The sequence below is a fragment of the Athene noctua genome, chromosome 3 (genome assembly GCF_965140245.1).
Source record: "Athene noctua chromosome 3, bAthNoc1.hap1.1, whole genome shotgun sequence".
Taxonomy (NCBI): Eukaryota; Metazoa; Chordata; class Aves; order Strigiformes; family Strigidae; genus Athene; species Athene noctua.
This window is the reverse complement of record NC_134039.1, coordinates 65,449,169-65,467,082: the sequence shown is the minus strand read 5'-3', so window position 1 is coordinate 65,467,082 and position 17,914 is coordinate 65,449,169. Positions and strand designations below refer to the sequence as shown.

Genomic DNA, 17,914 nt, shown 5'->3' with positions numbered 1-17,914 from the left:
TTTCACTGTGAGGGTGGTGAGTCACTGGCACAGGTTGCCCAGAGAAGCTGTGGCTGCCCCCTCCCTGGCAGTGTTCAAGGCCAGGCTGGATGGGGCTTTGAGCAACCTAGTCCAGTGGAAGGTGTCCCTGCCCATGGCAGGGGGGATGGAACTGGATGATCTTTAAGGTCCCTTCCAAACCAAACCACTCTATGACTAGGCATGTTTGCCGTAGGTAAGCAGCAAGATCTGTCATCAGTTGTAAGAAGTGAGGTGCTTCTCTGAAAATTCCGTCTTCAAACTGGCAAGTAAGATTCATGAAAGCAGCTGGCTTGACTACCCTCCCTTTTCTGGAAGCAAAACACCACAGCTTGGTCAACTACCTCCACACGCTTACCATGAAGACATGTGCTTTTATATCCATGCAGACATCTTTTCCTCTCAGCCACCGACAGAAGCATTTTTCTAGTCTGACATGCTACAGGTCCTTTGGCAAAGCACGTTTCTTCTTTAAAAAACAGTGGGGTTTGGTAAACAATGTGCAGATTTCCTGGGGATTACCAGAATTACATACTTCTTGTTAAACAGTGCTCCAGTGACATACGGTGATGTCAATGGAAAAACAGCATAAATCATTCACTGCTGCACAACCAAAAAACTCAGCATATGTTAATTCAGAACATTCCTTAACTCAATTATTTTTGTTGGGAGTGGGTGGGAATCAGTGGGGTAAAACACAAGCAAACAGTCATTGTCATGTCGCTAGTTTGATGCTACTCTGCTTTCATCCTACTTAACCACTTCTCTCCAGCTAAACCTTTACATCATTTCAAAGAAAAAGTTGGATTTGTACATGTTTGTTTTTACTTTCAAAAGGACTCCGATAGCTCTCCAAAGAAACACCAGAGATTAAAAAAGTACCTGTGGTCGGAGAGCATCCATTGGCTTTTAAGTGTTGAATTACAGTAGAGAAGTTAAGAAATGAGGTAGGCGTTTTATCAAAGAGCTTCCTGCCTGCTCTGTTACCCACTCCTCTGGGTGAGGCAACAACAGGGATATTTTCACATTGTGAAAACACCGACTTTGCAATGCACTTCTGCTTTAAATGTGAGGCTCACCTGCATCCCTCAATACACAACATACCTTCTCCTTCCCCCATTACATTACTCTTGCTGCAATTTTTGGGGTGCTTTTCCCCATAAGCTTATGTCCTGTCTGCTGAATGCAGAGTGCAGCCAGTAACATGAGACTTGAACTTTCTACCTCCTGACATCAGCGAACTCAAAAAACTAGACAAAACAAGCTGTCCCATTTCTAGACATTGTCTGTGCATTGATCTCAGAATCTAAGCCCTTTCTGGTCACAAATTGTAAATTATGCAACTTCCTCTATGATAAACGATGCAACATGGATAAAGTACAGCTATGAAACTCATCTTCAGTTCTGAGGGCAACTGTGACTCTGCACAGACTCCCAGAAGAAGACTACCATTTGCCTAGTATTGTTTTATGGCTAATCACCCCTGCACCTTGTCTAATACTAAAGCAGTTATGCAGCTTACAGAAGTGGTTTGATGCTGCTAACCTGGGAGTATCTGCCCCATGCCACAGGCCACAGTGTGGACAGCCTTAGAGAAAGAGGGCTCCAGTTCACACATGGCATGAGCAGTCAGACCCATCCCGCTCTGATGTACCCACCCTGCTGAGTATGACAGCAAGGTAGGGTGGCTGGTTCCCGAGAGCACTCACCAGTGGCTGAGAACACGCTTATCTTTCACACCGTTTAAAAATGGGAAATCACATTTATACAGGTCCAGCCTTCCAGGCTAGCTTCATTTGTTTCACTGAGAATGTGAAATACAGAGTCTTGCCAGACATGCCATTTGCAGGGCTGGGATAAAATCCTGATCTCTTTGCCAACAAGAGAGAAAATCCTGAAATGCACATGGTTTCACTCCCTGGATCTTCACACTCATTTCTCTCCTTACATAAAGGGAACATCATTGTTTCACAGGAATACACTTTGCAGGGTGGGAAGCACCTCTTAGGGTACCCGAAGTGAAGGATTTTCCATCCTGGGAATGACTTGCCTTCCTTATAGAACCTCTGCTTGCTGGGCTGCAGCAGACTTTTGCGGTCTTCCCATTCTATGCCTTCCACCAACATGCACTGCCACCACCCCATTAGAACATACTTCTCATATCTTTTGAACAGATGGAAGTTTTAGTATAAATTATACCTGGTTTCACAGTCGGCCCTATCCCAGGCACAGTGTTATCACCACAGACAAAAAAGCACCCACATCTGCTTCATATGCCCATAAAGGTTTCCTCTCCCTTTGCACTGAATAATGCCCTTTAATGGGCAACACTGTGGCTTAAATATTCCTTAAACAAGGCAGACATTTAAAAAGCAGCAGTAGCTCACTCTAGGGGCAAAACACTCTTTGCACTGAGAAATGCCTTCTACTCTGCTGTGTTTGGGCCTCAGTCACTGCAGAACTGTGTGTAGGAAGTGTGAACTGAAAGAGATGCCAGAAAGGCAATGCCGTGGTCTTACTGGCGTGAAACCCATTACTTTTGTAGCCTATGCTGAAAAAGCGCTTGGCATATTATGGTCTGGAACATGCTTGTATAGCCTATGGTCATAAACTGGCCAATTTTGATTGCTGGATGTAGGCAGTATCCAAGTAACTGGAAACAAGTAGTTTTGCCTCTAATTACTGTTACAGTGCAACGAGATCCTGGGTGAATGTGACAGGGTTTCCCCCTCTGTATAGAAGTTGTAGTTTTTCTCAGTATTTCCTCTCTGTAGAAATAGCGTGCTAAGACACTGCTCATGATACAGCCTTGCACTGTCGGACACACAGCAGCACCCCATGGCAAAGCTGTCTCTAATTGGCACGCCTATCTGCCGATCTCACCTCTGAACTCACAGAACAAAAGAAAGCATTAATCCACATCTTCAAGAATTCAATAGTCATTTAAGCAGAAGGTCAGGTACCTAATGGGCTGTCAAGTTCAGGCTGTCTATCCGCCCATCTTCCTAGCTCCCCAAGTTCCCAGGCCTTGACTGACTGTCCTCTGCAGCTGGGTACTTTGTCTTCCTGCCAAAGCACTATGAAGGCCTGAGCATAGGCGATTGCTTTGCAAATTTTAGCTGGGATGACATATTCTGGATGCTATTTGTCCTTTATCACTGGCACACTTCAATAGAACATAAATATACTTTCAGATGTCTGCATCGTGCTTTTTGATCCGAAACTTACTATGATTGCAGTAGTTTTGGAATACCTCATGGCAAGGATAATTGTGTGTAAATGACACGTGGTGCAGATAAAGGTAGCGTGCATGGTTGTACACATTTCCCAGATCTTTTTCAGTGCCACAGGTTACAGAGTGAGCTTGAAAACTACAGCCTGAAACACAGAAACATTGCTACAGCTCCCAGAAATTTCCAGGAGGTACACAACGAGGAGGGAGCCCTTTCCAGATTCATTGGGACATGGCCTGATGTGCATACTTGCTTTTGAACAGTCTTGTAAAACCCAAACATTTTTTTCCAAACAAATCACAGGTCACATAAGCTTCCCAAGGGATATATTGGTTACAGATGTTTTTGTGTAATAAAATATTCCACTCAACTGCAGTATTTCTAACTGATAATGCTAAAACTAAATTACCCTTGTCTAATGGTTATGTCCCAAATGTGCTCCTTATCATGGTACACACTGGCTCATTTATTACTGTTTAGCCAACATAATATTTAATTTTTTTATAAGAGCATGCCACAAAACCCATGTATTTCAAGTTTGCAAGAACTGCCACATAAGTTTGAACTTTTCAAAAATATATACTTAAAATTTATTTTTCACATATTTCAGAATAAATTATACCACTAAGTTTCAGCATTATCACATCAATTTGCACTTAAAAATTATCTCATTTTTTAAACATGAGTAATTTTAATAATTTTCCAATATTTCACTCTTGAACTTGGAATTATTAAACAAAAAAATCACTCCTTGATTGTCTGAATGGCCCAGGGCTAATAACAAAACATTTAATTTGATTTCCTCCTGGCAGAGTTGTCAGGAAGGGAAAGGTCATTGTGCTGGTATCTCAAAAATTATCGAGTACTTCAAAATAAAAACAACAAAAAAATGAAATGGGGGAGAAAGAGATGATTGTCTATTTTCAAAATATAATATAACACTAACAAGGACAGCTATGAAAATGCGGAAAAAAAAAAATGGAGAAAGGAAAATTAACTGGTCTTCTACCATAACAAGGAACCTCCCTCAAACCAGGGAAGCCTGTGCTGTTGTACCATAGTCTCTATGAAATCACCTCAGCAATTTTACTTAAAAGATTAGAGCGCCAGGCTCAAGATATCCATTCCACTTTGCCCTCTGTATTGGACCATCAAGATCTCCCTGCCTGGATTTCAAATACCACCATCAAGGACAATGGTACAAAGTGACTCTTGATGTGATATCACTGTTTCTATGTTGCCGCTTCAAGGATAAAGTCAACACGTTCTAATTACGTTTTAGAAAGACTAGAAACACAGCAGGGGCACAGCGTTCTCTGAGGAGAGAGACGTAAGCTACTTTAGCACAACAGGCATTATAGCAAAAGTAGAACATAGCCATTTTTAAGAAAATGTGGAAGTTAGTAACACTTGGAAGTAGGATATTTAGCCTAGATCAAAAAAAAAGCACTCTTGTCTCAAGTCTACAATGCCATGATCCAGATATTCACTACCTTAATGCTAACATTCAGTGTTTAGTAACATGTTGTATCCTTGAGCTAACTGTAATCACCAACCTTAATAAGCATTCTGCAGTTATCGAATTCAAATGTATACTTGTGCTTGTTGAAGACAGACAACATCACTTTTCATTGCTGCAATGGTCAGAAGCATGCTTTAAAGACTTGTTATGGAGGAAAACAATGGGAGAATTTCCCCCCATCCCCCAACCCAACCGAAAGGATAATTCAATCTCCAGCAAATCGCTCAGGGAAAAAATGTCATTCAGATCGATGGAGATGCTTCCCAAACATAACAGGGCTGAACCTGACCTAAATGGCCATAGAGTGTTTGGAAGAGCTGGACTTTGCTTGGTTCCAAGCAATGCACTGAGAAAGCTTTAGCCAGCAGACATTTTTACCACAATCCTGCTAGTCTGCCTGTCACTCTACCTCTCATCGTCATATTTGATTAGCTGTATATTTATTCTGAGCTGATGTGGTAATTAAGATTGTCAGCATGTATGGGAGGCAATAATGGTTCTCTGATGGCTCTGGCATTCGAGAGGAAGGTCATGCAGCAGATGAAACACTAAGCAAAAGCCATGCTCTCATGGCTCAAGATAACACCCAGGACAGGAACAAAACACTGCATTGTGCCCAGTCACTCACTTTCTGAAAAAAGTACAATTCAGTTTTTCTAAGCAGATGCTCTCACATAGAAAACAGAAGCCCAATCTGCTGATATTAGAAATTTTTAAACTGCTTTAGCAGTTTTTAGGGTGGTATGACTAAGCAGCAGTTAAGAGCAGTGGTTGCTGTGCATCAGTGACTTGAAAACACATGAGTCTTGCAAATCTGAATACTCCTTTCCTCTTCCCTTAAACAGACTCTAGCATGGTAACCACCAGCAGCAATATGCAGATCTAACTCCTTTGATATCTGGCATACTGAGAAAAGCACTAGCTTTCTGGAATCAAAATCACCTGGACTTGGCAACAGACCCGAACCGCCAGCACTGCCCCTGGGAGCTGTGTTCCTGCCGGCTGGCAGGATGCTGCCCATCCAGCACTGGTTGCCACAGATCCTTCCACGACTTTCCATTTTCCCTTGTTATTTTTGCTGGCTGCCACAAAAAACCTCAGCTAGATGACATTACTCCCTGGGCAGCAAGTCCCATATTTATTTTAGTGCATGCATAATGTGGGTAGCAACAAAAAGCACAACTACAACCACCTTGCAGCTCATCTGTGGGAGGGGGTATAAGCAAAGCAAAACTCGAGAGATTCTGTGAGTCCTGACACACATATGAATGTACAGCTTGCAGGGTGACAGATTATTATTTTGAATTCATTTTTGGTATGTTTTGCAATATCCTTTGTCTTGCCCTGGTTGCTTAAGGATAGCACCCAGAAAGCATAGCTAAATAAGATGCCCAACAGTGTCATTTGTCTGTTGCTCAGGTGCCTCCCTTCCCCAGCGCCTTTATCTATGCAGACAATATCATATCCAAAAGTGCACACTGACCTCCCTGAATGTTTTACTTTTTGAATAAACAAATGCCTAATTAACTCACTCTTTATTTTAAACTATCATATGCAGCAAAATGCTCCAATTAAAAAACGGAATGTCTACTGATTTAAGCCCAAAGGTTCTGTTAAGGCAAGTTTTACAAATCCTAAAAATAGAAATGCATTCATAATTTTCTCCTCAGTTTAATTAGGTAGGGGTTTTTTTTTTTTTTGGCTCGAATTTAAATATCCCTCTGCAGTATCTTCAACTGCATTGCAGTAGTAGGAACCCCACACACAACACAAGAACCATAAGACGAAAGATGATTTGCCTCTTTAGTTTTTCCACTCAAGAGAGGAGTGTAAAGTGGAGGCGTGCATCCCACAAAACAGAGGTGTTGCAGTTAAACAGGAGGCACTTCAGAAAGATAGGACTCCCAGAGCCAAATGAAACTCCTGGCTGACTTGTGTATTGAGAGATCTCGGTCCTTCTCTAACCTATAGTCTTAAGTGACATGGAAGAAAATAGCATTGTGGCAGTCAAGGTGAAGGTGATATGACTAGTGGTATAGCAGCCAGACTAAGGGCAAGTCAGTTCGGAGTGAGCTGGAAAAATACACTCTAAGCGGGGTTTTGAATTACATTACTTAGAGCAGTCACAGAATGCAAGGTCATGCTTCTTCAAATACAGGTTAAACTTGTAAGGTGGTGAACTAATCTGGAAATCAGCGACCTGAAGACTTCAGAGCCATGGTGAGCTACAACTAAAACTCTGGCTGTAAGGCAGTGGCTAAGGCGATTAATGAGATCTTTCAATACCTGAGCTAGAGGAAGACACAAAGCAGAAAATACTGTAGCACTTCACGGAGCATTATTAGGAACAGACGAAGTTGAGGTTATCCAGGGCAACGGGACAATAAGCAAAATAATGCTAAGTGGTCATCGTGGGCCTGCTGCCTGCTTTGCCTATGCAGGAGCCGAGCTTCCTCCTGTTACTGCTGCCAAAAGTGGCGATGGGAGGAGATGTGGAAACCAGCTCCTCCCAGCCCCAGCCACACCCTCTCTCTTCCTTCTCTTTTCCACAGCTGGGGTCGCAAGCCCAGATCTTAGTGTGAACTCATTCCACCCTCAGCCCTGGGGCGGCAAAAATTCAGTTTCTCTTACATTGCTGAGATGCCTGGGACTGGTTCTGGCACTTCATACAGCATTACTGAAATGATTACAAGCATACATGGCCATGTCTGGCATCCATACTGCACAAAAGATGTTGACAAATTGGAAAGGATTCAGGATGGAGCTGCAAGAAGGATTCAAAGTTAGGAAAAAATGCCTTAAAGCAAGAGCCAGAAGTAATTCAGCCGATTTATTTTCACAAAGAAAAAGTTCAGAATGGCTTGATCACAGTCAATAAATACTTAGATTAGTGAGAGACATTTAATAAAGGGCATAACAAGATACAGAGCTGAAAAATGGAACTTCTGAGGCAAAATTCAGGCTAAAAATAAGGGGAAAGTGTTAGAAATCAATGTAATTAAGTCACTGGAACCTTTTACATTTGCTCACAGTAAATCTGCCGTCACCTGAAGTCTTCAAAAAAAATTGAGATTGGATGTCTTTTTAAAATGATATTATCTAGCTCAAGCAGAACTTGTAGGCTGAGTGAAGTGGTGAATTTGTACAAGTGTATAATACTATAGCTGAGCAACCTAGATGATCATAACATTATAAAACTCATGAGCATATATTTCTTGAGTAGGCCTAAAAAATCCAATTTTTCCTGTATCTGCTTTAAATGAATACACCAGCTTTGCTGAACCCAGTCTGAACTTCTAACCTGAGCCTTCTGCTGTAGAAGTTATAGATGTCCAGTTTCCTTCTCTTTAGACACTGTGAAGAAGCAACCCAAATACCTGAGACTGAGCACAAGTGAACACAGTGAATTTGAAGACAAGAAGACATCTGTAAACTTTCAAGTAGTTCTCCTAATCCAGGAGCCTGAAAGCACTGTGTACTTTCCAGGGACATTTCCAAGCAACCTTGGATCATTCCAGTATGTGGGATTAGATGGAGGGCAGGGGCTTACCAGCTAGACCTCCTAGACCCTGGCCAACCCAGTTATGCTAAGCAGGACAGTACAGGAGGTATCTTGGCATTTAAACACTTGTTGGCCACTGAACAGGTAAACAGTTCCACCATGAGTGTGCACAGAAGAACTGGGCAAAGCAGGAGAGCCTGGATATATCCAGGTTTAAACTAGTTAAATCCTATACCTTTCAAATCCACTGCAAAATTACCACACAGTTTAATAAAGGTAGTAACAGCTCAGGAGTGATATTATGTGATGGCAGCATTTCCTAGCAGTCCATGAGCTTTAGGAATGAAGCCTTTTTGTGGACAGGAGACAGACTCAAAGAAGGCACGTGCTCCCCTCTGGTTCAGCTCTTCTGCTGAATTATTTTCAAATCCATAGTCCTTTCTTCTCTCTACCACCATGAGGCATTTACTGTTCTTATGATCTCAGGATGGAAAAATATTAATCAGAAACAGCAGCAACAATTTCTTTTTCTTCTGCAATCTGTGTGGCATTAAGTATAATTACATAAATAACTGGAATGGCAGAAACAGACAATTGCTGGCTTTGTATGGGTATTGGAAAAGATTATACTGTTTTTATCATGTCTCTCAAATAATGGGTATCTTCCAAGTCTACTGTCAAGGAGACTGCTTGCTGCTTTAATGCTGATATGAAAATAATCTTGTAAAAGTACTGAGAGAGGGTCTTTCCACATACTTTCTGCCAGGAAAGATTACTTAAATAAACCATTTAACCTGCTATTGACCTAAAACCTAGTTACATAAATGTTTTTAAAATTACTTATCCATCTTGAGTGGATAAAAGTAATCTAGTGAAGTCAAGGATAACATAAGAAGTCCCTTAATGATGGCTGCATTCTCTGCAGCCTCTATTAGCATACAATTTTTCTGCTGGCAAAGCAGATACAAATGAACTGCAAGAACACAGACACGGGATAGCTCTTCCTCTTCTCCTCTTCGTAAAGGACTGGAAAGAGACATATACACATCAAAGAAGAGTGAAAACCTGCAAACAGCTCTTACAAGGGGGGAACCTGAACTACTTTTCCCCCAGTTTTTCCATTATAAACATCGCTATAACTTCTTAAAACCAAAAGGAAAAACTACAGCAGCCATATGGAAGTTGAATATGGAAGATGTGTCTACCAATACCTGAGCTCACGTCATCCCGAAGTCAATAAAAACAAGTGAATAAAACACTTGCTCCAGATTGATGCACAAATGCTCAAAACCAACTGAGACAAATTATATCCAACTCTGTGGATGCACTAGAGATATAAAGCATTACAGGCATCCCACTGCAATGTGGGCAAAGAGGACAGCATGTTTATCAAGCCTAACAAAGGCTATCCCAGGAAGGCAGACAGCGGCTTCATCTACCAGAAGTCCCTGATCTGTAACATCCTGAGTTTGTTGGCAGTGCGAGCAACCGCTCTGCTCAGTGGTGTGTAATGAGAAGAGCCTCCCAGGCATCTCGACTCTCCTCCCCTGCAATCAGGGTAGGGAAGCCAGATGCAAGTTTGGAAGCCTTCAGCATTTCGTCTGATAGCATAAATGTTACATTTTTTTCATGAACTGAACAGTCATCTGCCCCGCTGCGTGCTTTCGTCACCTGCTTACATTGGGCACATAGGATGGGACACTTGTGTTTCAGTGGCTGAAGCTGGCATGTCTGTAAAGCTTCAGCTCCTATAGTATTATCCAAACCTTTGGGGTTTTTTTGCCAAACAGATCACCCTTTCAGTGTTCCCCTTCCTCACTTTAAGTAAATGGCACCTTTTCTACAGACCCAAACAATAGCCATGTTTGTCCACAGCAGCATGCTGGAAATGGTTAGGATGCTGTTAACAGTGTCCATGCAACTACAAAAGGCTGCAGCTGCTGCAGGAGGTGTTTCCTGGCCACATACCATGCCCAGATGCTGCCGCACTGAAGACTGAGGCCTGGTACCATTTCTTCTACACATGCAGATAATTTTCCCTTCTACTTCCCTTGGGATGGTTGTATTTAAAAAAACCCAAACCTCATTAATAGATTCATAATCTCACCAGCCACATACATTTCCGCCTCCTGAAGTGTTAAGAGAAGAAACAAACCAGCTCCTGATACTTCTGTCAATAAAGAGCGCACTCAGGATCAAAGGAATAAAAATGCTAATTATGGTGCACTCTGTAACACCTCTCTCCCAAGCCAAGTGCTCTGATTAAGTTAACCATCCTGCTAATTATAATAGCATTTAGTACAGCTGGGGCCAAAGAAAAGCCACCTTCTACCAGAGCATGGTTACCTGCCTCAGAACGAGACCAAGCATATTTATACTGTAATAGAAACTTGCCTACAATCCACAGAATAGCCACTGCTAATTTTAGATACTCAAAATCATGTTCAGTTTCTTTTACCATTCAAAAAACATATTTATGAACATTTTAAAAATTGTAAATTTTTAAATTGTCATGAAAAAAAATACTAGAGTCAGAAGCTCATTGCCCAGAAATTACTGGCTTGTAAGGGAACATACTGCAGGATAACACATCTTTGCAATTTGAAGGGGAGCCCACTCTTCTGCCTTTTCTCTGTCAATACCACACGGCTGTGAAGTATGCCAGTGATGAGAGAGGAAGGCCACCGTACTCTATACTTTCATTTAAAATGGAATGAAGTAGCATGCAATTACTGGCAAAACCACCTGCCACATTTCAGCAGCACATTTGGATGGAGAATGGGGGTGACAGTATTGGTGAAAAATGACAGCTGAGTAAGTGAAAGTTAATCCTCACCACTGATTCCATGGAGGGGAGAAAAATATAATTAATCAGTAAATCCCTGCATCTTATAAAATTTTATCTTCAGTGGATGCTTACAACACTTGTTGCACATAGCATAATTGGAAGAAAGAGATTTTTAAATGATTATGAGGTAATAACCGTATCTTCCATTCATCACTTCCTTCCTTGAAGAACTCATCAGTTTACTGGTGGCACCTTCCAGTCCACCTGCTTCAAGGGTAAGTGCTACTTACCATAAAGGAGCTAAAAGGTAAAAAAATTTCCTTCACCTCAGTATCACTCCTTGAAATGGCTGTTTTGTACTTATTCAGCCTCCCTGAGACTTTGAGTAGCAGCAGACGAACAGACTCTTTTCAAAAGTGAATTCAATAATTAACACTGAATGAAACAAGTCATCTAAACAGAATGATGCAACTAATGCTCCTGAGTGGATATGGACTTTCTAAATTCCTGGCATGTTCAAAACACTCCCGTTTCACTGCACAGATTCAGCAATCACCAACACCCTTGCCATGAGGCACCTTCCCATTCACTTCTCATGTATTGCATTGGCTCACTTACTTATACACACACACATATATATATTAATAAATACAGCACTGTTTTATGTAAATTGATAATCTTCATCTAAATTCCCTACTGTTTTGATAGGCCAGTAAAGGTTTAAGTGTCTTTAATCCACTGTTTGGGGAAGAGGCTTATTACTGCTCTTGTTTGGAAGGGAGAGAGGAGAGGTTCTTCAGATGGAGAACCCAATACACTGGCTGAGCTGTTAGAGAAGGTCAAAACCTGGAAACAGCACCCCTTGAAAGGGTGAAGACTACGGATATTGATATTGCTGATATCATTATCAAGAAAACAAGTATCATGACACCATGTAAAGCTCTTGGACAGGAGTCAGTGCTATTTCAGGAGCCTGTGGATGGGGTTTAGAGCTGTTCATAAGGGATTTCAGTCTGTCATACACATAATTGAAATATAGCAATACAGTGAAAATTAGGGCATTTGAATCCTCTACTTTTTTACTGACATCCTTGGATGTGTGACCACATAACAGTATAATCCCATCTGTCTCCTGCCTTCCTGGGAGTCACAGATCCTTCTAGATGTGGCTGCTTCACTTCAGCACCTTGCTCTGCATCCCTTCATATGGGTGGGGGAGATGGGTATGGGAGGAAAACCAGGGAGGAAAAAGCCATGTCTCATCATCTCCCAATCCCTCCCTCTCACAGCTGCTAACTGGCAATGGCCAAGCCCTGTGGAAAGAATCTCAGGGTGTAAACAGAGACTACAGCTGGCTGGTGAAGAGTAATGCACAAGACTTGTTATTTGGCTGTTAGGGTACTACTCATTGCTGCATACAGTTAGGGTGACAATACTACTTTATTTTGTATATACCTTCCACTGCTTAGGTAAGCTCAAACATTTATTCTTATTTACTGTTTGCATTTAATGCTAAATTAATTTCCACTCTATGCATGCACACTTTCAGGACAGGTAGAGAAAAGATTATGCAGTAGATACTCATGTATCATGGTGATGTGCATAATAGGGAAAAACCGTTGGAATAATAGAGGAACCAGAAGACTGAATTGCATACATATTAAGACAGATAAGTTTCCTGGGAGGACTTCATATGAGTCTTTGCATTGCCTGCACCCAAAATGTTCAGAAATTACAGGTCACATTCTGCTGTTACCTCTCCTATGACCCATTCCAAAGCACTAAGAACCTGTCAGTAGAAGATGCAAAGCAAACTAAACTTATCTGCCTGGTTCCTTTTTCCTGAGTTTTATTACAACAGTGCTTTTTGACTGAGAAACAAATGTTGCTGTAAAAATCAACCGTTATACATTATCTAATTACCTCTCTATCATAAAGTGATCAGAGGAACTATTAAATCATGGTCACCAAAATATTTGGATTTGACTGAGATTTAGAATATTACTTACACGAACTTTAACTCTTGAAATAATATCAGCTGATGATGTGTGCTTCACTTGGGAGTCAAACAGTTAAAGTAAAAAGCTGATGTCTGACACATTGAAAGTAATTTCACATTAAAGTAAATTAAACGAATTTCCCAGATGTTGCTATAAGAAGAGACTTGAGGAGGTGAAATGAAAGTCACTACTGATGCATTCAGACACTTCCATAAAGTTCCTAAGAAGGAAACATTTTAAAAAGAAACTGCAAATAAAAGGAGAAATCTGAGGTGGGAAGTTTACAATCCTACTGGCAGTCTTCATCAGTGTCTGGTGACTGTCATTTCACAGGGAGTGGTCCACATTTGTGTATGGGAAATGCTGTGTAAACACTAGAGTGAAATCAGTCTTGTTCAGAGGGTGTTGGGTAGTCAGAAGGAGCTGCTTCTCACTTCCAGGTGAGGTGAAAGAAGATGAAAACCAAGACTTGCAAGTCTATCTTTAATACCAGTTAATTTTCAGTATTTTGCTGTGGCAGATCTCAAAGTACACCTAGGATTTGGAAATCCCAACTTCTCCCTTTAAAGCAGATTTTCCACTACATAGAAATACATATGATTGACTTGGGCAAATGTCAAGAGCTAGCGGCATCCTTGCATGAAAACCCTCAGGAATATCTTTCCTTCCCTTCTTACCCAATTATTGCCGCTCCACTTGAATAACATCTCCTTTTACTACACCCCAAACTGAGTAAAGAGCCCACAATTTTAGGAGGACAGGAAGGAAAGGAAGTTTACAATCCCCACCTTTATTACTAGATCCCAGAAAAGCCTATACACTCACTTCTCTGTCAGTTGTGGAGGGAAGTCCACACACCAGGTGCACAAGCACCACACTGGCTACAGAGCAGCCAAGAGTGTTCTTCCTCTCAGAATGACACGTATTTTCCATATTCTCTGCACTTTTATCTCTCAGTGGTTTCCTCATCCAGCTCTTCATCTAGATTCCTGGAGGTATTTGGGTTACTATTCCTTCTAAACACTGGTGATGTGGAAGAAAGAAAACTCTCTCCATATTTGATTCTAGTCTTCAGTACCACTCACAGATCAGGGTTTTACACTATGGATTTGCAAGACCTGTTCATATCAGAATAACGAAGCTGGCTATGCTCACCTGTTCTGTTAATGTAGCCATTACATTTCCCTTAGCCCGCCTTTTTTTTTGGTCATGTTCCACTCAATTGTCATCCAACAAATCAGAAAAAGTATTTTATTAAAAGCAGTGATCATGTCAAGTTTATCTTCTCACTAGGATTACAGATTTTCTACAGTTTACTTGGAAATCTGCTTTAAAGCCCAACAGATGTCAACTTTCCATGCTAGACTAACAAGAATATCTATTCCATTCTCATGACCAAGGCAATATATCAGAGGAAAAGAAAAAAGAAAAACACTTGAAAAGTACAAGAAGGTCCAATTTCCAGAAAAAAAGCCACCCCAAAGTCTATAATGGAGTATCATGGAAGAAGGATTAAAGAGTTATAAAATCCCAAACCAACAAAAATCTTGGATAGTCATGTAAAAAGCTCCATATTCTGCTTAGACTGTTAGTGCTACAACACCAGCTTCAGTTTCTTGGGACATACCAATTTTACTCCCTTAACATTTTAAAGACTGATAACTTTTCTAGATTTGGTAGCTACAAACGGAGCACAGTAAATCAGATTCTAAATTTCAAATGTATATTTCAAAATGTTTTGGTAGGCACGATGACAAACTGCTCTGTGAATACCTTTCCTATGTTTTATACTGTCTTTCTTTGGGTATATCCAGTGGTCTAACAACTAAACCACAACGCTGGAATATTACACTAGCCCCTCCCTTTAAATGCAAGAAAAAAGTAATTCTCACCAACCCCTCTGTTTTTTAAATATATAAGGCAGTGAGAGAAACTATTCTAAATGAAGCCTTCAACAACACCTCTAACTTCATAAATAATCAGCAATCCTGGCTGGTATTGCAGATGTCTCCTGTGAGACCCAACTCCAGGCCAATACTCATTTGTTTCACATTGCTCAAGCATAAACATAAATTACTGAGATTTTCAACTAACTGTATCACGCAGAAGTGGGTCACTTCAGCATTCCACAAAGGGATGGAGGGAAGTAGCCAAAAGCCCCTGTTCTGCCGCCCCCCTTTCTTCTTTTAAGATTTCAGGAACATGCCTCATACCAAATGATCCAAAATTTATCCAAATTGAAAATAACTGTTTTGGCCCACTTCATAAGAAGAAAAAGCTAACCAAGTAACAGTGGGTGTACCAGCTCCTTCTCCATGATTCTCTTTTAATATATTTTGTCAGTGAAAGAAACCATCTAGTTTGCAAGTATTTAATTGCAGTACAGCAGTTCAGCACAACAGACACAAGCCATCTTTTCTAACAGAACCTGAAGCTGAAAAAGAAGCATTTCTGAACAGGATGAACACACACAAATGTGCAGAAAAGAAGACAGAAGATGAGACCCCTAAAAACATTTCACAATATTACAAATCATTTTGTTATCCTTAAAATATGCAACACTGGTTATAAAGGTGATTCACTCTTAGGGATAGTTTGGAGTGCCAATGCTCAACAAATTTAAGCCAAATATCAAAATACTAATTTTTGACATTTTAAAGGTCTTAAAAATGAGTAGACTCGACATTTACCCATTGATGATAATGCACAGTCTCCTCCTTACTGACATAATTTATAAGGGAGGAAAAAAATCCCAAAGGAGTACAGCACTGAACAAAACCCACAAGTATGTTTTCTTCTAACAGCAACTTTTTTTTGCCTTGGGTACAGATGCATTCCCTTTCACACTCCCCTCTGAAAGCTGCTATGAGCACACCACTGTATAGGATGACAAGGTGACCTCTCCTTGGTGAAAGGAAACAAGAAAATTTTAGGTCTCTGGTACCAAGACCTATAAATGCATTTTCCTGCTTTTGCTAGGCTATACAAAGTTCATACACATAGAGGAAGGACATTACTCTCAGATAACAGAAAAAGAAGGAAAGAAAAAACAAAAATTGAAGACTTCGGTGAAAACTTTAGTCTGGACAAACAAGGGACTCATTTTTACCTCCAAAAAGGTTAAGGTCACCAGACTAGTGCTCACAGTTTCTTACCACGGGGACAAAAGAATACACCACAAAGCCAGTAGCGCACATATCACAATTGGCAGCTGGCTTGAAAATGCTCGAGTTCAATTGACGATGAAGAATGAATTACCCTTATGTTTGAACAAAAAAAACCCCAACCTGATCTCACCAGGCCAGAAGCACAACCACATTCCAGGCGCGATGTGTGACAGCACACAGAAAGCGAGTTTCAATTTATTCTGCGCATTTGAGCACACACAAAAGCCTATATGGTTCTCATTAAAATAAAAGATATCTCCAGACTTCTGAAAGAGCATAGAGTGATTTAGGTTCTTGCTCTCATGCAGAAGAAATAACTTACCCTCCTGTTTGTTGTGCTTCCTCCAGGATCTAGGATTTAAATCCCCTCTACTATTCTCATATCTATAAACAACCACCAGTAGATTAAAGATCTTCCCTTATTCCTTCCACTCTCTCTTTTTTTTTTAATGGAAATTTCTTTGACAAAGAACAACAAAGCTTTCTCTCTGAAAGAAAGAGCACTGCAGATACACACCACTTTCAGCAAGGACATTTAGATGCAACTCCTCAGAGTTTACTTAGATTAGCTTAACAATGTTCTCAAAAAGGAGCTATAAACCTCTCATGAAGGGTAGCTTTAGTGGTGGAAGAGGTTTAACAAGCTCATTCATTAATGACCGGTGTCTTTGGGTGCTCATTTGGTGGGCCTTCAAGGAGCAGGTGTTTCTGCCACAGCTTTTCTCCCTGCTTTATATCGCGTCTGGCACCTTTGCTTTGCGTGCCGGGCCAGCCAGTGAGCTGGGCTCATCCACCAGACCGTGCCGAAAGGACAATTATGCACTACAAGACAGAAGGAACAGAATATCTGACAAAAAGAACTTGCAGGATTACCTTTTTCTGCATTCACAAGCTTACTCATCCGTGTGAAAAAGTAACTGCAGTGTAAGTACAGGCAAGGCAAATGCAGTGTGAGATGTTTCATCTGGACCTTATCTAGGCCCAAATTCAGGCAAACAGTGAAGAATAAAGAGGTCTAAGGACAAGTGAGGAGAATAGGTACCTATTTAATATTGATTAAGAAAATACACTGAGGAGTTAGAGGAGAGTTACGATTAAGAAGGTCTAATGTGATCACTTTATTTTGGTGCTTAGGCCCCTACCTATGAAAGGTTTTCCTAGCTGGAACATCACCACGCCTCGCAGGGGCTGTTTCTTGCATTTGAGAGAGACTATCATATACTTTTTGAAATACTGTGCAAATGAGTCATAAGGGGCTGAGAGACAGCAGGAATCTAAGAATACAATGAATTAAACATAACTAGAGCACACACACCAGAAATCAAGAAACAGTCCATTTGCATCAGCTGTAGGTGTTTAAGGAAGAAAATTATGTCAGTGTTCATCATGTTACAGGAAGCGTTCTGGATTGATTTGTAATTAAAAGGGAAGTTTAATGCATATAGCTAATTTAAAATTGTGTAGTTACAATTTAGGCAAACTATTGTTTAATTTAATTAAAAGCTAGTGATTTTATTACTTTGCACATAATATGAATCTTGAATAAAACCCTATGAAATTAAATGAAAATTTTGCTTTCTCATTCCACTCCCCTCCAGCAAGCTTAATTCAAATCTATTACTACTAGGTTTTTGCTGACATATCATCTAAAGGTGGGACAGAAAGGACTGAAAGTGTTTGGCAA

At 40.7% G+C, this 17,914-nt stretch overlaps 1 protein-coding gene across 5 annotated transcripts in view; it reads right to left on the bottom strand.

Moving 5' to 3' along the window:
- PLXNB2 (plexin B2) overlaps positions 1 to 17,914 on the bottom strand; it is a 263,745-nt gene that overhangs the window by 131,192 nt on the left and 114,639 nt on the right. The window lies entirely within an intron of this gene.